General features: G+C 49.7%; 1 protein-coding gene across 1 annotated transcript in view; it reads left to right on the top strand.

The window, feature by feature from the left end:
• The first annotated feature begins 3,019 nt into the window (after positions 1–3,019).
• Positions 3,020–22,819, top strand: part of LOC310836745 (uncharacterized protein C8orf48) — a 161,909-nt gene continuing 142,109 nt past the window's right edge. The window contains exon 1 of the mRNA XM_083722536.1: positions 3,020–3,029. The gene's annotated coding sequence lies outside the window, so the exon portion shown is untranslated. The remainder of the gene's footprint in view (positions 3,030–22,819) is intronic.

Genomic DNA, 22,819 nt, shown 5'->3' on the forward strand with positions numbered 1-22,819 from the left:
TCTCTGATTCGACCCTCTGGTGAGAGATTACTCCAAGAAAATCCAGCTGTTGATGGGAGAAAGGTGGCCCACTCCTCTTCTCACTGCTACAGTTTGTTCAAATCTATAGCACTGTGTGTTGGCAGGGCGCAAGCACAGCATGGGGGCATTCCAAACATCAGCCAGGGGAGCATCATGAAAGAGCAGCACATCCAAATTGCTCTGCCAGTCTGGAGCCCAAGTCAGGCCAGATACCATCATATGATGGCTTCGCCCATGAAGCAGTTTGCCCCCTTGCCCCTCCCCTTCTGCTGCTGTTCCTGCTGGCATGAACAGCAGGACTGCAAATCCAGTGGTGGCCCTGCCATTTCCTCAAACTCTGAAGCTCCCTTTGGATTGCAGTTTGGAGAAGTTACAAAGGCCACATGCATAGCCTCTGGAGTGATGTCAGAGAAGGTGAACGCATGCTTCCATCAATATGACGGCATTTCTAACATCAAACAACTTCAAAACAGGGAATTGAGGATGAGGAAAGCAAATGGATCAGATCAGATGGACATCACAATTCTTCCTTCCCTTTCCCCTGCTGGGCAGCCCTTCTTCAGCTCCCCTTCCACTAGCACCTCTGCTTATGACTCGCTCAACTGCTCATCTGATTACTATATGGAAATGTTGAGGGTTGCATAAGAAGAGGCAGTGGTCCAGAAGCAGCCAAGGGGGTTCAGATTGCAAACTTCTGGAAAAGAGATAGAAACGTCTCCCCGTTTGTGGGATGCTCTCCCCAGGGAGTCTAACACGGAATCTCCAATATATATATTTAGTGTGATGCAGGGGTTAAGAGCTGTAGACTCGTGATCTAGTGAACAGGGTTCGTGTCTCTGCTCCTCCACATGCAGCTGCTGGGTGACCTTGGGCTAGTCTTTGAAGTCTCTCAGCCCCACCCACCTCACAGAGTGTTTGCTGCAGGGGAGGAAGGGGAAAGGAGAATGTTAGCCGCTTTGAGACTCCTTTGGGCAGTGATAAAGCAGGATATCAAATCCAAACTCTTCTTCTTCTTCTAAAAACCTTTCTCTAGAACCACGTATGGCCTTTTAAACTGTGGCAGGGTGCAGGTGGGGCTATTGGTTTGTTTTCTTGTTATGTATTTTGTGTTTAAATTTTGGTTTTTTATGTTGTGAACTGCTGTGTGAACAGGGGTATACAAATCTAATAAATAAAATAAATAACAAGAATCATAGGATTGTGGAGTTAGAAGGAACCCCAAGGCTTATCAAGTCCAGTTCCCTGCAGTGCACATGCATGTTTACTCTGGAGTAAGCTCAAGAGGTATGGTTAGGTTAAGGTGGCTGGGAGTCCTGGTGTAGTTCTCAAAATAAGGCCACCACTTCCATGCAAAAAAATGAAGACCTCAAATAAGGCCAACTTTCCACCCCAACCTTGATTATTTTTATTTTTAAAGCAGCATGTGCAGTTTTCTATTTTAAACTTGTGTGAGTCATCATTAGTTTTAGTTGCACCCCCCGCGTGGATCACTCTCCCACCAGATGTCAAAGAGAACAACAACTACCAGACTTTCATAAGACATCTGAAGGCAGCCATGTTTAGGGAAGCTTTTAATGTTTGATGTATTACAGTATTTTCATATTTTTTTTGGAAGCCGCCCAGAGTGGCTGGGGAAGCCCAGCCAGATGGGCGGGGTATAAATAATAACTTATTATTATTTTTTATTATTATAGTTACGTCATGTCTTTGGCCAGTGACCAGTTCACAGTCTAACCCATCTCGTTGGGTTAGACTGTTTTGAAGGTACAGAAGAAGGTATACAAGCTCTGCTTGTATCATGGGCTTAAAACTTGGATTCTTTTAGCCAGTGTGCCTCTGGAGTTCAACAAATGCTATTTTTCTACAAAAAGAGGTGTTGGAATTCTCCTTTTTTCTTAGAATGGCAATGGTGCTCACCTGAGAGGGGCTGGAACTGAGTTCTGGTGAGTTCCTGTTGAAAAAAGCCCCGAGTTCCACAGCACAGGTTAATCATCCCTGGATGAAGGTCTATATGCACAAACACGCCACAACTTTGCTGCACTCGGTTACTGCATACTTGGATCAAGTTACCGTATTTTTGTTTTATGTGCCCTTTTGAGGGCACTTGTTTTCAAAATGTGGTGTACAAACTTATTAAATATATTAATCACTTAAGTAAGTTCATACATGCCCTCACTTGGTAAATGCGCATTCTCCCTCACCCTCTCCCTCCCCCCCCTCCGCAAACATCAACACATATTTTCTTAAAGGGTATAAAAAGTACAATCATAGAACCATAGAATAGTAGAAGGGAACCTCAGGGTTATCTAGTCCAACCCCCTGCAATGCACAAATCTCAGTGAAAGCGTCCCTGACTCATGACCATCCAACCTCTGCTTAAAAATATCCAAAGAAGAAGAGTTCACCACCTCCTGAGGGAGACCATTCTAAACAACTCCTAGCGCCAGGCTGGTTTCCAGACCCTTGATCACTTTTGTTTCCCTCCTCTGCACATGTTAAATCTTCTTTTAAATTGTGGCACCCAGAACTGGACACAGTATTCCAGGTGTGGTCTGGAACAAAGTGGTACTATTACTTCCCTCGACAATACTATACTGTTGATGCAGAACCGAATAGCTAGTAAACCAGATGTCTCCGATCCTACTGTTTGTGGAGTTGGTTCTTTCTGCCAAAGCGTAGAAACTGACATTTGTCCCTAATGAAATTCATTTTGTTAGTCTGGATTCACTTCTCCAATCTACTAGGTAAAGGTAAAGGGACCCCTGACCATTAGGTCCAGTCGTGATCGACTCTGGAGTTGTGGCGCTCATCTCACTTTATTGGCCGTGGGAGCCGGCGTTTGTCTGCAGACAGCTTCCGGGTCATGTGGCCAGCATGACTAAGTCGCTTCTGGCGAACCAGAGCAACACACGGAAACACCACTTATCTTCCCGCCGGAGTGGTACCTATTTATCTACTTGCACTTTGACGTGCTTTCGAACTGCTAGGTTGGCAGGAGCAGGGAGCGAGCAACAGGAGCTCACCCCATCGTGGGAATTCGAACCACTGACCTTCTGATCGGTAGTCCTAGGCTCTGTGGTTTAACCCACAGCACCACCCGTGTCCAGGTCACCTTAAATCCCGAGTGCGTCTTCTGTGGCATTAGGTACCCCTCCGAGTTTGGTGCCATCTGCAACTTGGATGAGTATCCCCACAATTCCTTCATCACAGCCATTTACAAAGACTTTCAACAACAATGGGTCTAGGACAGAACCCCTGCAACACCCCTTTTATCACTTTTTTCCAGGATGAAGATGAGTTGGATCTGTCAACCAGATACAAATCCATCTACAGGTACAGTACCTCATCCACCTCACATAAGATTGCTTATAACAAAAGTGAAAAAAGAAGACGTTAGCAAGAAGACGTTTTTTTACAGTGTTAGCAGATAACAACAACTTTACTATTTGTACCCCACCCCTCTGACTGAGTTGCCACAGCCATTCTGGAAAGCTTCCAATAGGTACAAAACACACACAATAAAACATCAAAAATTAAAAACTGCCTTCAGATGTCCTGTAAAATTTGTGTAGTTATTTATCTCCTTGACTTCTGATAGGAGGGCATTCCACAGGGTAATGTATATCAACCTACAGTATTATAATTTTAATGCTGGTATCACTGGATCAAGTTAATCAATTTTGTTGAATAATTTAAATCGATTTGATTAGATTTTGAATAAATATGAAATGAATTTTATTGTGTTATTATTCTTATAGGGTAGAGTAGGCTAGGGGATGGGGCACAGGGGTGGAGTTTCTGGAACCAAGGGGGCAGTGGCCTGAAAAAAATTGGGAACCAGAAGGTTCTTTTTATCATATATGGTGGTCTTGTAGTAAGGTTAAGGCTTATTGGGAAATGATATATAACAAAATGAAAAGGATGTTTAAAATAATGTTTGATAAAAACACACACCCCAGAATCCTTTCTTCTGGGAATTATAGGGATAGAACTACCTAAATTGTATAGAAATTTATTTATGTATGCAACTAAAGTGGCAAGAATGTTGCCTGTCCAAAAATGGAAAGAAGTCCCAGCAAGGAAGAATGGATACAAAAACCTATGGAATATGCAGAAATGGCGAAACTTACCAGAAGAATAAGAAATCAAGATAACAAACCATTTATAAAAGAATGGAAATGGTTTATTGAACATTTAGAGATAATTTGTAGACAGTTAAATACACTGGCAAGATAATCGTAATAATATGCATCTATATAAAGAAGATAAATAAATGAGCAAGTTAAGTTAATCTGAATATAGACAAGGTAGTATACATTAATTTAAGTAACCACATTAAGAGGGCGAAGGAAGTCAAGTTTTAAAATGTCAGAATGAATGCAAAGTAAGTGAAATGTATATATCTGAAAAGTATAAATAACATTTAAAAATTTTAAAAAGAAAAAAAATGGGAACCCTTGGGTTAGGGCAACAGCAAGAGGGAAACTAAGGCATCTTTCTCACGTGCACCTTGGATGCCCACATTCCCGTCCACCACCCATAGATTCTTTTGCAGCAGGGAACACTAACACACATCCTATTCTTTTTTTTTTAAAAAAAATATTTTTTATTGAGTATATTTTTTATTGAGTAAAATATTGAGTATTTTTACCATAATCACATTCCGTTAGAATCATAACATCACCTACAGCTTTGCTCAAACCGAGCCTCGACTCCCCCCCCCCCCACTCCTTGGCTTTCATAAATATTCACTTACAACTTAGCATTCCTATATCAACCTATTTACCTTCTTTCATGCTTATAAAATTTACCTTAATAATTGCGAAGAGGTTCCAAAAAGTAACATTACAAAATATTTTAACTCAAAGCTGCAAATGTTTTCAAATGTTTGCAATGTTCTCTCATATATTGCATAAATTTACTCCAGTCCTTTTCAAACAGCTCGTCGCGCTGGTTTCGTCCCATACACCTGGTGGATACTGGGGCTAGCCCCAATGTAAGTAGGGTGAAGAGGACTTTGGTGGGATTGAAGCTGGGGCATTGCAATGAGCAGAATGAGGTTGGAAAACCCTCTGCGGGGCCACCACCTTGTACATCTCATTGCGGTCGGGGTGAGCAGGACAACGGAGCATCCAGCACTGCTAATCTTTCCTCCTATGCAAGATTCCGAGAGAGGAAGGGCGCTGTTGTTTCCTCCTGGAGTTGGAGCTCCGTGTTTTGACTTTGGCGGTGAAGGGAATCTCAGGGCTGCAGGGGAGGGTGCATGGGCATAGCGAAGGGTGGCAGGAAGGGTGATCTGCCCCCCCCAAATCAATAAAAATGAATCAAAATGCATAGCTAACTAAGGTTCTGCTCCTCCCAACAAAAGGCTCCCCCAACAAAAATCCTGGTTACGCCTGGGGAAAAGAGCAGGAGACAGGAGAGAAGCCCAGACAGTAAAATGGTTGATGGGCTCAGAGCCTCTGAAGGCTTCATCTAGGTTCTAGGACAAAAGTCCAGCGTAAACTCGCTTTGTTTTGCCCCTGCTCTAGCCATAGACATTACAGTGGTACCTCGGGTTAAGAACTTAATTCGTTCAGGAGGTCCGTTCTTAACCTGAAACTGTTCTTAACCTGAAGCACCACTTTAGCTAATGGGGCCTCCCGCTGCCGCCGCGCCGCCAGAGCAGGATTTCTGTTCTCATCCTGAAACAAAGGACTATATCTGGGTTAGCAGAGACAGTAACCTGAAGCGTCTGTAACCCGAGGTACCACTGTATCTGCATATGCATTTTGATGCGATGGATAAAGTTAAAGATTGTGAGTCAACGGTGTGTGAAGAGAGTGTAAGGACTTAACAGTGCTAGGTTTAATTTTTGGTTCCTCTATTGTTAATATTGTTTTATAGATTATTAATGCTATACTGATCTGTTACTCATATAATCTGATTTTTGCTTTAATTGTGATGTTTATTTTATTTTTAGTTGTTTAGTTGTTAAAAGTTGTTGTTATTTATTGCTTGTAAGCTGCTTTGGAATTCATTTGAATGAAAAGCAGCATAGAAATATAATAAATCAATTTTAATCTTCATTTTCATCATTGTGCAGAATTTTTTGTTTCGAAAGAAGTATTCTGTTTGACCATGTGAAGAAACTAATAAAACTGCCGTTACCCAAAACCTGAGAGGTTACTCCTAATGAATGCAGCTCTGTTGTAGAGAAGTTTCTCAGCAACACTGTGCAAACTCGGAAGATGGCTATTCAGCGACAGAAAGTGAAGTTAAATCTAAAAAAAATAGTCAAAATGATGGAACATGTTCATATGCCTGCTGGATCAGGCCAATGACCCATCTAGTCCAGCACCCTGTTCTCACAGAGGCCAACCAAATGCCTATGAGGGAAAGTTCCATTTTTCACTCTAAGCTGGGAGGGGATATGTAGTGGCGATGCAAGGTGGGGGCAGGGTGTGTGTGTGCTGTGGGTTCCATGTCTGGGGGGAGTGACAAGAAGGCACCGTGCAGGGTGCTTGCCTTGCCATTTGACCAAGACACGGTGGCATGAGCAGCCAAAGTGCTGCCGCAGCTGCATGTGGTGGATGCTCCGTTCGTGGCTGCAGCCACAAGCAGAGGCAAACCACTATGTACAACGCATGTGCGGTGTCACACACATACTCTACGCATAGTGACACCATGCATGCGCTGTACGTAGCAGTTTACCGCCAGCACCGCCCAAGCACCAAACGGACAGTGGTGGAATGCCTGCATTGCCGCTGCAGCCGCAAGCAGAGGACCCCACCACCATCCATGTGGCATTGACAGCGAAACGTTACGTACAACACATGTGAGGTGTCACACACATGCACTGTGCATAGTGACACGGTGCAGGTGCTGTACATAGCGGTTTGCCAAAGGCACCGCCCGAACACCATACGGACGGTGGTGGGACGCCTCCATTGCTGCTACAGCAGAGGACCCCACAACTGTCCATGCAGCATCAGGAGCAAACCGCAAGTAAAACGCATGTGCTATGTCGCACATATGCGCTGTGCATATTGACACTGTGCATGCTGTGTACATAGTGGTTTACCATCCAAGCGCTGTACGGATGGTGGTGGGACGTGTCCTTCGTGGCTACTGCCGCAAGCAGAGGAATCCACCACTGCCCATGGGGTGCCGGCATCAAACCGCAAGTACAATGAATGTGCGGTGTTGCACAATGCATGTGCGGTGTTACACACATGTGCTTTGCATAGTGACACGGTGCAGACACTATACGTCGTGGTTTACCGCCAGCACCACCCAAGCGCCGTACGGACAGTGGTGGGATGCATCCATCGACGCTAGAGCCTTGAGCAGAGGACCCCACCACCATCCCACAAGTACAATGCATGTACAACGCATGTACAAACCCACAAGTACAATGCATGTGCAGTGTTACACACATGCACTGTGCATAGTGACACCACACAGGCACTGTACATAGCGATTTACAATCCAAGTGCCGTATGGATGGTGGTGGGATGCCTGCATTGCTGCCACAGCCGCGAGCAGAGGACCCCACAACTGTCCATGCAGCACCAGCAGCAAACTGCAAGTACAACGCATGTGCTATGTTGCACACATGTGCTTTGCATATTGACACTGTGCATGCACTGTACATAGTGGTTTACTTTCCAAGCACCATATGCATGGTGGTGGGACGTGTCCTTGACCGCTACAGCCACGAGCAGAGGACTCCACCACTGTCCATGTGGTGCCAGCAGCAAATTTCAAGTGCCATGCATGCACGGTGTTGCACACATGCGCTGTGCATAGTGACACGATCAGGCGCTGTAAATAGTGCTTTATCGGGAGCACAGCCCAAGCACCGTACGGACAGTGGTGGGATGCCTCCATTGCCACTGCAGCCGTGAGCAGAGGACCCCGCCACTGTCAATGCGGTGTCGGCAGCAAACCGCAAGTACAATGCATGTGTGGTGTCCAAACATGCTCTATGCATATTAACACTGTGCATGTGCTGTACATGTTGATTTACTGCCAGCACCGCCCAAGCACCGTACGGAGAGTGGTGGGATGTCTCAATTGCCGCTGCAGTCACAAGCAGAGGACCCCACCACCGTCCATGCAGCGCTGATAGCAAACTGCTATGTACAACGCATGTGTGGTGTCGCATACATGCGCTGTGTATAGTGACACCGCACAGGTGCTGTACATAGCGATTTACCATCCAAGCACCGTACGGATGGTGGTGCACATGCAATGTGCATAGTGGCACCGCCCAAGGAGCGTATGGACAGTGGTAGGATGCCTCCATCGCCGCTACAGCCGTGAGCAGAGTACCCCACCGCTGTCCATGCGGCGCCGGCCGCAAACCACAAGTACAATGCATGTGTGGTGTTGCACACATGCGCTGTGCATAGTGTCAACGCGCAGGCACTGTACATAGCCGTTTAAAATCCAAACGCCGTACGGATGGTGGTGGGACGTCGCTATCCCCACTACAGCCACAAGCAGAGGACCCTTCCACTGTCCATGCGGTGCCGTCAGCAAACCTCAGGTACAACGCATGTGCAGTGTCACACACATACTCTATGCATAGTGACACCGTGCATGCACTGTACATAGCAGTTTACCGCTGGCACCGCCCAAGCACCATACGGACAGTGGTGGGATGCCTACAGCTGTGAGCAGAGGACCCCACCACCATCCATTCAGCGCCAGCAGCAAACCGCAAGTACAATGCATGTGCGGTGTTGCACACATGCACTGTGCATAGTGTCACCGCACAGGTGCTGTACATAGAAGTTTGCCAAAGGCACCGCCCAAACACCGTACGGACGGTGGTGGGACGCCTCCATTGCTGCTACAGCTGCGAGCAGAGAAGCTCACAACTGTCCATGCGGCACCAGCACAAACTGCGAGTACAACTCATGTGCTATGTTGCATACATGTGCTTTGCATAGTGACACCGCACAGGCACTGTGCATCACGATCTACCATCCAAGCGCCGTATGAATGGTGGTGGGACGTCTCCATCCCCGCTACAGCCGCAAGCAGAGGACCCCACCACTGTACATGCGGTGCCGGGGGCAAACCGCAAGTACAAAGCATGTGCGGTGTTGCACACATGCACTGTGCATAGTGTCAACGCGCAGGCACTGTACATAGCGGTTTACGATCCAAGCGCCGTACAGATGGTGGTGGGACGTCTCCATCCCCGCTACAGCCGCAAGCAGACGACCCCACCACTGTCCATGCAGCACCAGCAAAAAACCGCAAGTACAACTCATGTGCTATGTTGCACACATGCACTTTGCATAGTGACACCGCACAGGCACTGTGCATCACGATTTACCATCCAAGCGCCATACAAAGTACAAATAATGTGCGGTGTTGCACACATGCGCTGTGCATAGTGACACGGTGCAGGCACTGTACATAGTGGTTTACCGCTGGCACCGCCCAAGCACCATACGGACAGTGGTGGTATGCCTCCATCGCCGCTACAGCCGCGAGCAGAGGACCCCATCACCGTCCATGCATCGCCGGCAGCAAACCGCAAGTACAATGCATGTGCGGTGTTGCACACATGCTCTGTGCATAGTGTCTCCGCGCAGGTGCTGTACATAGCAGTTTACCGCTGGCACCGCCCAAGCACCATACAGACAGTGGTGGTATGCCTCCATTGCCGCTACAGCCGCGAGCAGAGGACCCCATCACCAGCAGCAAACCGCAAGTACAATGAATGTGCTATGTTGCACACATGCACTTTGCATATTGACACTGTGCATGCGCTGTACATAGTGGTTTACCTTTCATGAACCGTAGGTATGGTGGTGGGATGTGTCCTTTCCCGCTACAGCTGCGAGCAGAGGACCCCACCACAGTCCATGCGGTGCCGGCAGCAAATCGCAAGTGCAATGCATGTGCGGTGTTGCACATATGCGCTGTGCATAGTGACACCGCACAGGCACTGTACATAGTGGTTTACCATCCAAGCGCCATACGGATGGTGGTGGGACGTCTCCATCCCCGCTACAGCCGCAAGCAGAGGACCCCACCACTGTCCATGTGGTGCCGGCAGCAAACCGCAAGTACAATGCATGTGCGGTGTTGCACACATGCGCTGTACATAGTGACACGGTGCAGTTGCTGTACATAGTGGGTTACCGCCAGCACCGCCCAAGCGCCATACGGACAGTGGTGGGATGCCTCCGTCACCGCTACACCCGTGAGCAGAGGATCCCACCACCGTCCATGCGGCGCTGATAGCAAATTGCTATGCACAACACCTGTGTGGTGTCTCATACATGCACGGTGTATAGTGACACCGCGCAGGTGCTGTACATTGCGATTTACCATCCAAACACCGTACGCATGGTGGTGCACATGCAATGTGCATAGTGGCATCGCCCAAGCAGCATACGGACAGTGGTGGGATGCCTCCATCGCCGCTACAGCCATGAGCCATGAGTACTCCACCACTGTCCATGCGGCGCCGGCAGCAAACCGCAAGTACAATGCATGTGCGGTGTTGCACACATGCACTGTGCATAGTGTCAACGCGCAGGCACTGTACATAGCGGTTTAAAATCCAAGCTCCGTACGGATGGTGGTGGGATGTCTCTATCCCTGCTACAGCCACAAGCAGAGGACCCTTCCACTGTCCATGCGGTGCCGGCAGCAAACCTCAAGTACAACGCATGTGCGGTGTCACGCACATACTCTTTGCATAGTGACACCGTGCATGCGCTGTACATAGCAGTTTACCACTGGCACAGTGGTGCTATGCCTCCATCGCGGCTACAGCCGCGAGCAGATTACCCCACCACCGTCCATGCGGCGCCGGCAGCAAACCGCAAGTACAATGCATGTGCGGTGTTGCACGCATGCACTGTGCATAGTGACACGGTGCAGGCGCTGCACATAGTCGTTTACCGCCAGCGCCACCCAAGCGCCGTACGGACAGTGGTCGGATGCTTCCATCAACGCTACAGCCGCGAGCAGAGGACCCCATCACCAGCAGCAAACCGCAAGTACAATGCATGTGCTATGTTGCACACATGCACTTTGCATATTGACACTGTGCATGCGCTGTACATAGTGGTTTACCTTTCAAGCACCGTAGGTATGGTGGTGGGACGTGTCCTTTCCCGCTACAGCCGCGAGCAGAGGACTCCACCACAGTCCATGCGGTGCCGGCAGCAAATCACAAGCGCAATGCATGTGCGGCGTTGCACACATCCGCTGTGCATTGTGACACGGTGCAGGCGCTGTACATAGTGGTTTACCGGGAGCACCGCCCAAGCGTGGTACGGACAGTGGTGGTATGCCTCCATTTCCGCTACAGCCATGAGCAGAGGACCCCTCCACCGTCCATGTGGCGCCTGCACCAAACCGCAAGTACAACGCATGTGCGGTGTTGCACATATGCGCTGTGCATAGCGACACCGCACAGGCACTGTACATAGCGGTTTACCATCCAAGCGCCATACGGATGGTGGTGGGACGTCTCCATCCCCGCTACAGCCGCAAGCAGAGGACCCCACCACTGTCCATGTGGTGCCGGCAGCAAACCGCAAGTACAACGCATGTGCGGTGTTGCACATATGCGCTGTGCATAGTGACACCGCACAGGCACTGTACATAGTGGTTTACCATCCAAGCGCCATACGGATGGTGGTGGGATGTCTCCATCCCCGCTACAGCCGCAAGCAGAGGACCCCACCACTGTCCATGTGGTGCCGGCAGCAAACCGCAAGTACAATGCATGTGCGGTGTTGCACACATGCGCTGTACATAGTGACACGGTGCAGTTGCTGTACATAGTGGGTTACCGCCAGCACCGCCCAAGCGCCATACGGACAGTGGTGGGATGCCTCCGTCACCGCTATACCCGTGAGCAGAGGATCCCACCACCGTCCATGCGGCGCTGATAGCAAATTGCTATGCACAACACCTGTGTGGTGTCTCAGACATGCACGGTGTATAGTGACACCGCGCAGGTGCTGTACATTGCGATTTACCATCCAAACGCCGTACGCATGGTGGTGCACATGCAATGTGCATAGTGGCATCGCCCAAGCAGCATACGGACAGTGGTGGGATGCCTCCATCGCCGCTACAGCCATGAACCATGAGTACTCCACCACTGTCCATGCGGCGCCGGCAGCAAACCGCAAGTACAATGCATGTGCGGTGTTGCACACATGCACTGTGCATAGTGTCAACGCGCAGGCACTGTACATAGCGGTTTAAAATCCAAGCTCCGTACGGATGGTGGTGGGATGTCTCTATCCCTGCTACAGCCACAAGCAGAGGACCCTTCCACTGTCCATGCGGTGCCGGCAGCAAACCTCAAGTACAACGCATGTGCGGTGTCACGCACATACTCTTTGCATAGTGACACCGTGCATGCGCTGTACATAGCAGTTTACCACTGGCACAGTGGTGCTATGCCTCCATCGCGGCTACAGCCGCGAGCAGATTACCCCACCACCGTCCATGCGGCGCCGGCAGCAAACCGCAAGTACAATGCATGTGCGGTGTTGCACACATGCTCTGTGCATAGTGTCTCCGCGCAGGTGCTGTACATAGCAGTTTACCGCTGGCACCGCCCAAGCACCATACGGACAGTGGTGGTATGCCTCCATCGCCGCTACAGCCGCGAGCAGAGGACCCCATCACCAGCAGCAAACCGCAAGTACAATGCATGTGCTATGTTGCACACATGCACTTTGCATATTGACACTGTGCATGCGCTGTACATAGTGGTTTACCTTTCAAGCACCGTAGGTATGGTGGTGGGACGTGTCCTTTCCCGCTACAGCCGCGAGCAGAGGACCCCACCACAGTCCATGCGGTGCCGGCAGCAAATCACAAGTGCAATGCATGTGCGGCGTTGCACACATCCGCTGTGCATTGTGACACGGTGCAGGCGCTGTACATAGTGGTTTACCGGGAGCACCACCCAAGCGTGGTACGGACAGTGGTGGGATGCCTCCATTTCCGCTACAGCCATGAGCAGAGGACCCCTCCACCGTCCATGTGGCGCCTGCACCAAACCGCAAGTACAACGCATGTGCGGTGTTGCACATATGCGCTGTGCATAGCGACACCGCACAGGCACTGTACATAGCGGTTTACCATCCAAGCGCCATACGGATGGTGGTGGGACGTCTCCATCCCCGCTACAGCCGCAAGCAGAGGACCCCACCACTGTCCATGTGGTGCCGGCAGCAAACCGCAAGTACAATGCATGTGCGGTGTTGCACACATGCGCTGTACATAGTGACACGGTGCAGTTGCTGTACATAGTGGGTTACCGCCAGCACCGCCCAAGCGCCATACGGACAGTGGTGGGATGCCTCCATCGCCGCTACAGCCATGAGCCATGAGTACTCCACCACTGTCCATGCGGCACCGGCATCCAGCCGCAAGTACAATGCATGTGCGGTGTTGCACACATGCACTGTGCATAGTGTCAACGCGCAGGCACTGTACATAACGGTTTAAAATCCAAGCTCCGTACGGATGGTGGTGGGATGTCCCTATCCCTGCTACAGCCACAAGCAGAGGACCCTTCCACTGTCCATGCGGTGCCGGCAGCAAACCTCAAGTACAACGCATGTGCGGTGTCACGCACATACTCTTTGCATAGTGACACCGTGCATGCGCTGTACATAGCAGTTTACCACTGGCACAGTGGTGGTATGCCTCCATCGCGGCTACAGCCGCGAGCAGATTACCCCACCACCGTCCATGCGGCGCCGGCAGCAAACCGCAAGTACAATGCATGTGCGGTGTTGCACGCATGCACTGTGCATAGTGACACGGTGCAGGCGCTGCACATAGTCGTTTACCGCCAGCGCCACCCAAGCGCCGTACGGACAGTGGTCGGATGCTTCCATCAACGCTACAGCCATGAACAGATTACCCCACCACCGTCCATGCGGCGCTGGCAGCAAACCTAAAGTACAATGCATGTGCCGCTACAGCCGCGAGGAGAGGACCCCACAACTGTCCATGCAGTGCCGGCAGCAAACCGCAAGTACAACGCATGTGCCATGTCGCACACATGCGCTTTGCATATTGACACTGTGCATGCGCTGTACATAGTGGTTTACCTTCCAAGCACCATATGGATGGTGGTGGGACGTGTCCTTCGCTGCTACAGCCGTGAGCGGACATGCGCTGTAAATAGCGGTTTGCCACTGGTACCGCTGGAGCGCCGTATAGACATCAGTGGGATCTCTCTGCTGCCAGCAGGAACCGCCCCCAGCCTCCCTCCCTCCCTGGCTTTCTGTAAGCGGTCCCGCTTTGAGGACGAACTGCGCAGCTGTGCCAGTGCCCCAGCAAACGGCATAACTCCCCCCTTCGCCCAACGGCTCGGGGTACTTGGGAGTCACAGGGGTGGGGGCGCAGGGTGTAGGATGGGGGGACGAACCACCCCTAGGTGTCATCGCTGAGGGGGTGACATTCAGTGCCCACCCGCGACTCCCAAGCCTACCCTGGGCTGTTGATGGGGTTTTTGTGTGTGTGTGTGTGTGTGTGTGTGTGTGTGTGTGTGTGTGTGTGACAAAAAATAATTCTGCATCGGGTACCACCTGGGCTTGCTACGTAATAATAAGAGAAGTATGGGGAAAGTATGTGAAAGCTATTGTTAGGAAGTCTGAGTTCTGATTTTTCCCATTATGACTTCTTAGATGCAGTATTTAAAATATCAAATGTCAAATTCTATATAAAATCTCAAAACCTGATTTTATTTTGGTGCCCCTGCTTTGCCAGTGCAGTGTATTCAGCAGTCTGCTTCACCACCACCCCCCCGTTGTTTTGCAGCTGCGCTACACTGAGCCATAGTTTGGTTTTACCTGTTGCCCAAGTCCGAGCTGATAGTCTGACTCATTCCAGACTAACCATGAGCTTGTAACCAAAATTTGCTTTATGGTTTATAGCTTGTTGTTCATCTAGGAGAACTAAGCCATGAACCTTGGTTTAGATGACATGCTAAGCTCAGAATAATCAGGGATAAGTGAAATGGTGACAGTATCTCTGGTATTACAAAATGCGCAAGTTAGAAGGGATGTCCGACTGAGATTTCACTAAAGAAAAATCATAAATTAGTAATGATAGGCTTCATGTATGGCCTCGCCAGTTAATTAACTTGAGGGGCTATTCCTTTTCTAATTTGTAGGAAGTGGTTCATGACACCTGCTTAGGCCCCATGGCTATGTCAGCTGTCTACAGTTTCTGATTTCTTTACAAGTAGAAGGACTAGAAAGATATGCAACACCTGGCAGGTTAGATTCATAGTTCTTGGAGAAAGGGAACTACTAAAAATACAGAGACTAAAAGCTTTTGAGAATGAAGCAAACAGAGGGGAATCTTCAAGTTTTACTTTCCAGATGTTGGTGAACTACAGTTCCCATAATCCCTGGTGTCTTATGCTTGATGGGAACTGTAGTTCAGCAACATCTGGAAAGTAAAATATGTCCCACATCTGTCTAAGAGGAGCATCAGTGAGACCTCCCAGTCATAGATTTGACTGGTAACATGGACTTCTAAGCCTGCTAATGCCTACAATTGCATCCTGAAAACATGGAGCTTAAAATGTAGACCAGATACTAAGTGGCAATGAGAGCTGGGGATCACCAGATGTTGAACAAACCACTCAAAGACGTCCATTTTGAAATGCCATTTTAAATTTTTATTGAGCATAACGAACATCCATTGAAAACACATGCAATGACTGCACTAAACATGCACTTTAACACTGGCTGAAAGGGAGGTTCAGCTTCTAAGCATTGCTTCAAGTAAATTCAGCAGCATGAACTGCGAAAGCTGGTGGTCTCAAGCTGATTGGCTTAAATCCTCAGACGTATCGGTGTGTGGCATATCAACGACAGCATCCATTGAAGCTTCTGAACCACATTCAGATCTACTTTGTTCCATATCATCGGACAGACTGCAGGATATCTCCTCTGCAGGCAGCGATGGACAACAAGGAAGCGAAAAGGAACAAGCAAAGACAAAAAAACAGCACAGTGCAACGTAGTACCAGCGGTAGTTGATTCGTTCTGGGAAGAGAAAAAGAAAAAAAGAAAATTGTTCAGTCAGGACCCCTATAAATCAAGACTTCCCTCTGTCCTTCAGTCCTTCAACTTACAATCCCAACTGCCTGGCTTTAGGAGAATAATGTTGCAGGTGCAAAATGCTCACACCTTGTTAAGGAAACCACGTGGTAACACACTGCTGCCCAAGCAGAACAAGGTGGGATTATTTCTTTAAGAGGCTCACTTTTTACATTAGCCAAGCTCTCTGGGCAGGTATTTAACAACTCAGGTATATAATAGTTCTTAATAAGTTACAACACAAGAAGATTTTTGCAGGAACATTGCAACGTCCTGCAGAAGGAAAGGGAGGCAACCCTGGCCTCAAACCTGAGCACTAGGCAGGATCTTATGGAATAGCAAAACCACTAGTTAGTTATATCCCAGGCACGGATCTAAAGCAGCGTTTAGCAGCCTGCTGCCCCTAGCGGATACTTTGAACTACAACAGCTGTGTGATGGTGGGGCTTCTGAGACCACAGCCATGGTGGTTGGGGCTGATGAGAATTGTACTGCACGGCGTTTTCTGGATTCCACCACCTGGAGACGCTGGGTTAAAAGGAAAGTTGCCCGAGAGCGACTATTACAAACAGATGCTGGGAGGAGGAAAAGGACTCCTTTTCCTTGGACGGGAAAAAAGCCTCTTCTGAAGAGGGGAGTCAGGGCTGCCAAAAAAAAGGTCGAAGAGAAAGTAAAGTGGCTTTCGGGGTTCTAGAAAGTCCTCTTCGCAACTACTAGACTAGGGGGTGGAGGCAGCTTACCTCTCTCGAGACGCGGAATGAGCGTTGTGTTCGACTGTAACTCGGTAGTGTTCTCCGTCTGATTGAATCCGACTTCTACGGTGCTGCCAGACAAGTTGGGGTCGGCTGTCCCACGCCCCTCCGTCCCCTCCGAAACTGTCGCCGGTGGCTCCGTCGTACCCATGGAGGCGGTGGACAGCTGGCTCTCCTTTTCTTCAGGGGCCCCTCCATGAATCAGCACCAGGAACACAACGCAAAGAAAAGCCTTCATCATGCCGGCGAGTTATCCTAGACAGAGAACAAGTTTTAGATACGTCTTTTCCCCACAGTGCACCTGAGTACGCCGATCCCTCCCCGTCCAACAGCAACAAGTAGTCTTACCTTAGTAGTCAACCGCACGTTTGGTGCAAGACGCGCAAACCAACCTTTTATATCCCTTAAGGGGTCCGGGAAGCGCAAATTGCCCCGGCTGTGTAAGCCTCGATCTCCACCATCAATTAACGAGGACTCCTCCCAGATTGCTCCGGCACCGCCGGTGGCCCTGATTAGTGGGCCGCTAATGATAAGAACTCGACCGCTGCCAAATGCTGGAGTTTACTTGGAAATTCGTTCCACTGGACAAGCTCAAATTCTGCCTAATCCAAATGTTGCAGAATTAGGCCTTTTCTGAGGTTGTGCCACAACTGGACCCTAAGCATGGCTCTACAATGGTAAATCTCACTCATTTTAAAGGGGCTTACTCTCAAGTAAGTGTGCAGAGAATACACGCTAGGAAGCTCCATTGAATGAGTCGTACTTACTTCCGAGGAAGCAAATAGGGAACCAGGTTGCAAGGCTTACCTGCCGGGAAAAGCTTTCTGTCCTATCATAGGTAAAATTCCGTGCGACTTACTTCTAAGTAAACACACTTTCTGTTTGATCCTACACAGGTTTACATGGGAGTAAGTTATTTGGTGGGCATAGTGCTTGAAAAGCTCTTAAGACCGAAGGCTTGTATGTAATTAAACCCCACTGAACATTTACTTGGACTAAGGCGTTTGTAATGAGTGGGAAACCAAAATGTCCAAAGTCCATATTAGACTGTGTGGACACAAGGACCCCATCCCCAACAAATCCATTTATCAAGTACTGTCATTTGCAAATAGAGTTTTGAAAATACTTTTTTATGCCCTGACCTTGCTGTTACATTTCTGGAATAAATTAAGTTCCTTCTCTCTTGGTATAGCCAAGCTGCTTACGTCCCATCTTCATTTTTATCATATTACAGAATTTTGTGTTTCCACAGAAGTCTATTCTTCTGAATAAACCAATTGGACTGTAACTCCTTCATACTTGAGAATCAACTCAAAACAAATGCACTGTTGTGGAGGTTTCTTAACAACTTTGTGCAAACAGGGAGGACAGAAATTGAACCAACTATGGCTGAAACTAAAATAAAATGTAGGCAATAGTCAAAATTATGCAACATGTCCCATTATTTACTCCACCCACAGATCTCCATCAATTCCTCAATTTCACCTTTTGGGAAAACCACAGGTGACAAAGCTAAGCAGAGCTTACTCTCAAGGAAGTGTGCTGAGATTAAGGCAGCTGCTGCAATACTTTAACCATAGAAAGATTTACTCTTCCCTCTGTTTGTGTGCATATATGTACGCAAAACCCCCAAGAAGCAATATATGAGGTCTTTGTGAATGTAGCACTTCCCATGGGCCATCAAATAATAATAATAATAATAATAATAATAATAATAATAATAATAATAATAATAATAATAAGTGCTTTTAAAAATGTTTTAAAATTTCTTTTTTCCTTTTAAAAATTTTTTTGTGGGGGTGTATGGGATGGATGTTTAATCAGGTTCAGGAATTTGTTTAATTTTCGTGTGTTTGTAATTTTTACTGTTTTTAGTTTGTATCGTTTTATTGCTGTTTTTTAAAAGGTTTTATTTTGTTCTTAAGGGGCTGCCTGGAAGTGGGTCCAAGCCAACAAAATGGCTGGGGCAGGTTCCACGGGGAGGGGGGGGGATGCACTGGGACAATCTCAGTGATCACAGGTAGGAAGAGGAGTTACGCTAAGACCAGACCATGTCATTACCAAGGAGGCAGGTTTAGTTGTTGTTTGAGGACTATCCCTGCCTCTGGGCCTGGTCCTGACCGGACGGATACTAGAATCAGCAAGGGCCTGAAGATGCTGCTGTGCAATGCCAGGTCGATGATTCATAAGACCACTGCCATCCATGACTTGATCATGGATGGAGGACTTGACCTGGCATGTGTAACAGAATCTTGGTTGGATGAAGCAGATGGGCCTGTCCTTGCCGCTGCTTGTCCACCAGGTTTCTCTTACGCACAGCAACCCAGGCCTTGTGGGCGGGGAGGGCGGGGGGGAGGGGTTGCAGTGATTTGTAGGAAGTCATTAGTTTGCACCAGGCATCCTATTGGGAAGACCCAGTTCTCCAAGTGCATGTTCTGGAAGTCGGGCAATAGGAGCAGTACAGAATTCCTTTTGGTGTACTGACCTCCTCGCTACACCAAGGATTCCCTGCCCGAGCTGCTTCAGGTTGTCCTAGGGGATTTTAACATCCATGCCAACACAACCTTACAAGGGGCCGCTCAGGACTCCATGGTCTCCATGGGGCTGTCCCTGAATAAGTCTAGCCCAATCCATAGCCGCGGACATGCCTAAGACTGGGTGTTCAGCCACCTCTATGGCTGTTTGTGATCTGACACTAAGTAAAAGTGAAATGAAAGAAGTTCCATAGTCAGATCACTTCCGGGTGCAACTGGACTTCTCCGCGACACTTCCCCTCTGCAGGGAGGTGGGACCAATTTGGATGGTCCACCCCCGCCACTTAGTGGATTCAAATGGTTTCCAGAGACTGGTAGGGGGTGCGTTATTCCATGCTGATGGCGCATGTGCGCTTGAATGGTAAACCGCTATGTACAGCACCTGACCGTGTCACTATGCATAGCGCATGTGTGCGACACCGCACATGCGTTGTACTTGCAGTTTGAAGCCGGCACCGCATGGACAGTGGTGGGGTCCTCTGCTCGCGGCTGTAGCGGTGATGGAGGCGTCCCACCAACATCCGTATGGTGCTTGAATGGTAAACCGCTATGTATAGTGCCTGCACTGTGTTACTATGGACAGCGCATATGTGAAACGCCACACATGCATTGTACATAGTGGTTTGCTGCTGGCGCCACATGAACAGAGGTGGGGCCCTCGGCTCGCGGCTGTAGCGGCAATGGAGGCATCTCCGTACGGTGCTCCGACGGCACCTTCGGCAAACTGCTATGTACAGCGCCTGCACCATGTCACTATGCACAGTGCATGTGTGTGACACCGCACATGCGTTATACTTGCGGTTTGCTGTCAGCGCCGCATGAACCGTGGTGGGGTCCTCTGCTTGCGGCTGCAGCGACAATGGAGGCATCCCACCACTGTCCGTACGGTGCTTGGGCGGTGCTGGCGGTAAACTGCTATGTACAGCACATGCACGGTATCACTATGCACAGCGCATGTGTGTGACACCGCATATGCGTTTTAATTGTGGTTTGCTGTCAGCACCGCATGGACAGTGGTGGGGTCCTCTGCTCACGGTTGTAGCGGCGATGGAGGCGTCCCACCACCGTCCATACGGCGCTTGGATAGTAAACCACTATGTACAGTGCCTGCGGGGTGTCACTATGCACAGCGCATGTGTGCAACACTGCACATGCGTTGTACATAGCGGTTTGCTGCTGACGCCGCATGGACGTTGGTGGGGTCCTCTGTTCGCAGTTGTAGCGGCGATGGAGGTGTCCCACCACCATCTGTACGGCGCTTGGATAGTAAACCACTATGTACAGCACCTGCACGGTGTCACTATGCACAGTGCATGTGTGCAACACCGCACATGTGTTGTACGTAACATATTGCTGTCAGGGCCGCATGGACGGTGGTGGGGTCCTCTGTTCGCAGTTGTAGCGGCGATGGAGGTGTCCCACCACCATCTGTACGGCGCTTGGATAGTAAACCACTATGTTCAGCGCCTGCACGGGGTCACTATGCACAGTGCAAGTGTGTGACGCCGCATACGTGTTGTACGTAACATATTGCTGTCAGGGCCACATGGAGGGTGGTGGGGTCCTCTGCTCGCGGCTGTAGCGGGAATGGAGGCATCTCCGTACGGTGCTCCGATGGCGCCTTCGGCAAACCGCTATGTACAGCGCCTGCACCGTGTCACGGTGCACAGCGCATGTGTGTGACACCGCACATGCATTGTATATAGCAGTTTGCACAGCGCATGTGTGCGACACTGCACATGCGTTTTACTTGCGGTTTGCTGTCAGCACCGCATGGACAGTGGTGGGATCCTCTGCTCGTGACTGTAGCGGCGATGGAGACATCCCATCAACATCCGTTTGGCTCTTGAATGGTAAATCGCTATGTACAGCGCCTGCACCCTGTCACTATGCACATGGACGGTGGTGGGGTCCTCTGCTCGCGGCCGTAGCAGCGATGGAGGCATCCCACCATTGTCCGTACGGCGCTTGGAAGGTATACCACTATGTACAGTGCATGCACAGTGTCAATATGCACAGCGCATGTGTGCGACATGGCAAAGGTGTTGTACTTGCGGTTTGCTGGTGGTGCCGCATGGACAGTTGTGGGGTCCTCTGCTCACGGCTGTAGCAGCAATGGAGGCATCCCACCATTGTCTGTACGGCGATTGGAAGGTATACCACTATGTACAGTGCATGCACAGTGTCAATATGCACAGCGCATGTGTGCGACATTGCAAAGGCGTTGTACTTGCAGTTTGCTGCTGGTGCCGCATGGACAGTTGTGGGGTCCTCTGCTCACGGCTGTAGCAGCGATGGAGGCATCCCACCATTGTCTGTACGGCGCTTGGAAGGTATACCACTATGTACAGCGAATGTACAGTGTCACCATGCACAGTGCATATGTGCGACACCGCACATGTGTTGTACGTAACATATTGCTGTCAGCGCCACATGGACGGTGGTGGGGTCCTCTACTCGCGGCTGTAGCAGCGATGGAGACATCCCACCACCATCCCTACGGCACTTGGATGATAAATTGCTATGTACAGTGCCTGCGCGGTGTCACTATGCACAGCGCATGTGTGCAACACTGCACATGCATTGTACATAGCGGTTTGCTGCTGATGCCGCATGGACGTTGGTGGGGTCCTCTGCTCGCGGCTGCAGCGGCCCTGGAGGCATCCCCCCACTGTCCGTACGGTGCTCAGACGGCACCTTTGGCAAACTGCTATGTACAGCGCCTTCACCGCGTCACTATGCACAGTGCATGTGTGCGACACCGCACCCGCGTTATACGTATTTTTTTGCTGTCAGCGCCGCATGGACGGTGGTGGGGTCCTCTGCTTGCGGCTGTAGCAGCGATGGAGGCATCCCACCATTGTCTGTCCGGCGCTTGGAAGGTATACCACTATGTACAGCGAATGTACAGTGTCACCATGCACAGTGCATATGTGAGACACCGCACATGTGTTGTACATAACATATTGCTGTCAGCGCCACATGGACGGTGGTGGGGTCCTCTACTCGTGGCTGTAGCAGTGATGGAGACATCCCACCACCATCCCTACGGCGCTTGGATGATAAATTGCTATGTACAGTGCCTGCGCGGTGTCACTATGCACAGCGCATGTGTGCAACACTGCACATGTGTTGTACATAGCGGTTTGCTGCTGACGCCGCACGGACGTTGGTGGGGTCCTCTGCTCATGGTTGTAGCAGCGATGGAGGCGTCCCACCACCATCCATACAGCGCTTGGATAGTAAACCACTATGTACAGCGCTTGCATGGTGCCACTATGCACAGCACATGTGTGTGACACCGCACATGCGTTGTACGTAGTGGTTTGCTGCTGGCGCCGCATGGACAGTGGTGGGGTCCTCTACTCGCGGCTGTAGCAGGGATGGAGACATCCCACCACCATCCC

This window comes from Podarcis gaigeae (assembly GCF_964106915.1).
Source record: "Podarcis gaigeae genome assembly, chromosome: Z".
Taxonomy (NCBI): Eukaryota; Metazoa; Chordata; class Lepidosauria; order Squamata; family Lacertidae; genus Podarcis; species Podarcis gaigeae.